The sequence below is a fragment of the Salvia miltiorrhiza genome, chromosome 2 (genome assembly GCF_028751815.1).
Source record: "Salvia miltiorrhiza cultivar Shanhuang (shh) chromosome 2, IMPLAD_Smil_shh, whole genome shotgun sequence".
NCBI classification, from domain to species: domain Eukaryota; kingdom Viridiplantae; phylum Streptophyta; class Magnoliopsida; order Lamiales; family Lamiaceae; genus Salvia; species Salvia miltiorrhiza.
The window spans coordinates 30,613,892-30,619,058 of record NC_080388.1 but is presented as its reverse complement, the minus strand read 5'-3'; the positions used below and the strand labels follow the sequence as shown (position 1 = coordinate 30,619,058).

General features: G+C 35.5%; 1 long non-coding RNA gene across 1 annotated transcript; it reads left to right on the top strand.

Annotated features, from left to right (window-relative positions):
* Window positions 1-2,619: 2,619 nt before the first annotated feature.
* LOC131013297 (uncharacterized) lies at window positions 2,620-4,488 on the top strand. Its single transcript, XR_009097627.1, has 2 exons — window positions 2,620-3,680; window positions 4,197-4,488. It is a non-coding gene; the product is annotated as an uncharacterized LOC131013297 (long non-coding RNA).
* Window positions 4,489-5,167: the final 679 nt, after the last annotated feature.

Here is a 5,167-nt window from a genome sequence, read left to right as displayed (position 1 = left end):
AGTTAACAAGAACTCAAACCGAGATACATAGGACCTTATGATGTATTAGAGTAAGTAGGCCATGTAGCCTATAAACTAGCGTTGCCTCCGAGCTTCGCGAACGTCCATGACGTTTTCCATATTTTCTCATTTGAGAAAGTTCGTGTTTAATCCAAAACATGTCATCTATCAAGAAGAGGTGTCCCTGGAACCAGTTTTGAGCTACGAAGAGATAGACCTGATGCTATACTGGACTGGAAGATCCAATAATTGAGGGACAAATCGATTCCTTTGATGAAAATCCAATGGAGATATTATAGTCAAGAAGAATCAACATGGGAAGTTGAAGAGAAGATGAAAGAGAAGCACCCAGAGCTTTTTCCCGAAGAAGAATAACTCAAATTTCGGGACGAAATTTTTTTTAAGGGGGGTAGGATGTAGCACCCCGTACTTTTCCTCATGTTGTGAGATAGTGTCTTAACACTAATAAGAGTACCGAGATGTCGAAATACGAGACTATTTTTTTTATGATTAGATAAGACAGATTGTCATTTAAATAGAGATACGAGTGACTAAACCGAGGATAGAGTTAGAATGATGAGATTCGAGAAATGAGCTGAGATAGAGATGCTGATTGAATTGAGTTGAGATTTTATTTCCGATTACCGGGAATAAATTTTACAGATACTGAGTTATCAGAGTTTGACTGACCTATTAAAGAGAATAGGTATAATGAGTCCGACCTAGAGTCGAGGAAGAAAGAGTGAGAACCTTGATGAAAAGAGTCGGTCCGAGAGATGTCTAGTTTGTTTGTTTGCCGACTGCTTTAATGTGACATTATGTGAAATTACGTGACTGATCGATTATGTGATTTTCGTGATGTGTGTCACTGTGACCGAGTTATTATGATTTTTATTCGAGACCTTAGCATTTGGAATTTTGATTGAGTTTCCAAAGCAGGTATGGGTTATTTTTATCGAGAAATCGAATGATGCCGGTTTATGAAAATTTTTCCGGGCATAATATTTTTTAAATTATTTTTCCTACGAAGAGGAATATTATAATTGAGTGAGTGCACTAATAATAGTGCTATGATCATTATTTTGGTCACATGAATAATTATACTATGGTATTTTATTAATGAGTGACTTTACCATAGTTTTGTGATTTTTATTTAATCACCCTTCACACTTTATTTATTTTCCCATACCATATGTTATATGTCTCAATTTTGCTAAGTATGGAATTGAGAGAGTAAAGAATTGAGAGTATGAGATGGGAGAGTGTAGAGATTAGAGAGAGATTAGAGAGAGAAAGATCATTCATTAATTAGCAAATATTTCATAAGATTTGCAAATCTCCTTTAAAGATTGCAAGATCATTCTCAATCTTGCAAAGCTAATTTCTCTCTCCCTCACTTACAATTTTCGGCCAACATCATCTCTCTCCCTCACACACATTTTCTCCCAACACACACTCATCTTCTCCATTTCTCTATTCCACCATTTTCCACCATTAGAGCAAACCTTCGAAGCTTCCAACAAAATTACCAAACACCTCAAACCACTCTAAAACTTTCCATAAACACTATCTATCCTCATTTATTCAAGAGAATCCTTGAAGAAGAAGCTCCAAAGTAGAGTGAGAAAGTGTAAACTTTGGTAAGAACTTGGGTAAGTAACCATGTCTTTCCTAAAATCTTGTTTGAAAGATGTTATGTAAGTGTATTCTTGAAGGATGAGCAAGAAAATCACCCCTCCCTTTTCTTTCCCAAATTTTCGAAAAATGGGTCTTCACCCCTTTCAAAATTTTTCTTTTTCTTTTCTTGTTTGGGGGTGAAAAATGAGAGTTATGTGATGTGTATTGATGTTTGATATATGTTGTGAAATATGTGTCATGAGATGTGAAACTTTGATGGAAGTTAGTTTACCCCAAAAATGGTAACTTTTGAGTTAATGAGTTAAATGATGAATTGATGATATAAATGAGTCTATGAGGTGTAGATGATGATGATTGATGGATTAATTTAAGTATATGATGTCAATTGGAGTTTTTGATGTGGGTTAGTTTATTAAAAATTAGGGATATGTGTATATATGCCCCTATTTGTGAATTGATGGTTTTGATGTGAGATTAATTGGTTAAAAATGAAAGATCTATGAGTAGATTAAAGATTTGTATGTGTTGTAAAAATTTCAAAGAGTTAGTTAGTAAAAATTAGGACTTTTTAGTCTATGTGTTATTTAAGTGTTTTTGCTTGAGATATATGTTTTTAAGCATGATAGTAGTGTCTTTGTATTTTTGATTAAGTCTATTGTAGGCTAAATAAAATTTTGACTAAGTTTAGTTTGTATGAGTTTTGAGTTTTTATATGATGTGAGTTTGATGCTTTATAAAATGAGGTTTATTTGCTCTATGATCATTATGAGAATTTTATCCATGTTTTGCTAAGAGTTTTATGTTGATACATGGATTTTCATAAAAATGTAATAAATATAGTTTTTATGATAAAAAGAGAGTAAATATGAGAATAATGAGTTATATGATGTAAATGATCATATTTGAGTATTTGAGAAATTTCGAGCATGAAATTGAGAAAGAGAATTGATTGATACGTTGTTGAAACGTTTCCCTTGAGATTTGAGTTAAGATGTAAAAGAGGAGAGTTAATTTGAGTATGATGAGTATTTTAATGTTTTTGAATGTTTTTGAGTGTTATATGTGTTTAAATTGAGCTTTGATTGGTTTTCCTTGAAGGAATGTTGAATTGAGCATTTAAGAGTTTGAGATGAGTTTTTGATGATTTTTCGTAGGCTACTGACCTACTGTGATCGACGGTTTGTCGATGTCAAAAAGCTTTGAAAATTTTACAGAATGTCCCTACATGAGTCTTGAGCACCTCTGTAAAATTTCAAGTCATTTGGACTTGATTTGCTATTTTTATAAAATGCAAAACCAAATCTGCACATTTCTGCCGGGAATTTCAGAGAACAGGGGACAAAGTCATTCATTTCAGTGACTTCCTGTATGATCTAGCTTTCCAAATTTTTATTGTATCAACCTTACTGTATGGGCTAGATATCCACCAAATTTGAGCTCAGTTTGACAACGTTTACTATTTTTCAAAAATCAATGTTTCCGATTGCTCAAAACTGCCGAATATGGTAGACCGTGGTAAAAACGCCATATCTCCCAAACCACTTGGAGTTTCTGACTCTACTTTTTTTTTAAATGAAACTAGACTCAAATACCTTTCTTTTGGTATGAGTCTGGAATCCAGGGGATGTCGGAGTCAGAACGTGTTAAAGTTTGAAGTCGAGTCTGTGTAAAAACAGAACATGATTTGTTGATGTTTGATTGTATTCTCTTATGTGCCTTATGTGTTTATGTTGCCCAAGTGTTTGAATGAGATTAGACGAGTCTTATATGAGAGATGAATCGAGACCTAGAACCATGATTTTCTTGAACCCTATCCTTGGACTTAAGGATTTGAAATGAGTAAAGAGTTTATGTAGAGTTGATTAAGAGATAGAATATAAGATAGAACATGAGTTGAGGCATGAGTTTTTGTCGTTGAGTTTCTAATCGAGATTCATTTTATGACATGAACCTACGATGATGACGATGATCCCTGAAGACACGAGCAGAGCAGGGAAGTAAGTAACTCCGCTTTGACGGGAGTTTTTGAGTAAGGTCTTCAGGTGGGCAATATTTTGAGTATACGAATATTATATGAGCTTTCTAAAATTGTTTAATGATGTTATGAGATTAACAAATGTTTTGAGATAAATGATGTTTGAGAACTGTTTGACTTGCCAATTTTTGATGTTGAGCTTGTATGTTACCCTCTACTGATGAGACGAATTCGGATCCTGCCAAAAGCGGGGTTGTGTACACAGAGGTGATCGTGAGCCGTCTTCGGGTCGGCCGGTCACGGTGCTTGAGAAGGAGGCCTACTTCTCAGTACCTTAATAATGATGAGTTGTAGATGTGGTACATGCATGATGATGAGTACTTTGATAGCGCTATCGTTTCTTTATGATATCATAATTATGAAAACTGCATGCACAGATTCATTTACGCTAACTTTATTTCTGTGTATTGCTGAGATGTGGCAAGTTTCAAACTTATAGCTCTATGAGCACCTTTCTTGTTTTTCGGCGTTTGCCCACTGAGTATTATATACTCACGCCCTGCATGTATTTCTAAATGTGCAGACTAAGCGAGGAGCGAGATTGGTCTGGTGCTGGCGGGGAAATGTTGGAGGATGTATTTACTTTATCGTATTTCCATTTTGACGATAAAGTCTTGATGATTGATATACTTTATTTTTCTTTTGAAGTTAAGCAATGTACTCACGGTTATATGTCTTCATACATATAATCGGTTCGCCTTTTGCTGCGATACTCTGCATATTATGATTCCTTACGAAAAATGAGCGATACCCGTTTTGTTTTTGTTCGTGAAATTCCTGATAATTAAAAAGTTATAACGACATTGACGATTTTACCCTTGGGTTCATTTATAATGATTTCTTTAACACCTTTTGATGCGAGCTTCCGCTTGATGTTCGACCTATTCTTCTTATCTTTTATTCTTTTAAAAATAGTCGTATCGATACTCGTACCCCACTATCATTAGTGTCGGGAATCGGGCTGCGACAGTCAAACCCTGGAGGTTGTTCTACATAGACTTCATCTGTGAGCACTCCATTGAGAAATGCACACTTGACATCCATTTGGTGTACCTTGAAACCTTTGTGAGCTGCAAAGGCTAAGAAGAATCTGATTGCTTCCAATCTGGCAACTGGGGCGAACGTCTCGTCGTAGTCGATTCCTTCTTCTTGACTGTATCCTTTAGCCACTAGCCTTGCTTTGTTTCTCACAACTTTTCCTTCTTCGTCTTCCTTATTCTTGAAAATCCATTTCAAACCAATCATCTTTGCATCGTCTGGTCGATCCACAAACTCCCAAACTGAATTCCGGTTGAATTCATTGAGTTCCTCTAGCATTGCGATGACCCACTGAGTAGACTTCAGAGCTTCTTCAATATCCTTGGGCTCTGTAGATGATAAGAAACAATTGAAATTCTTATCTTCGTTGATGCAGTTCTGATTGATGTCGAAGACGAGGTTGCACATAGATCTCCGAGTCTTGACGCCATCTGATGGTTCTCCAATGATGTTCTC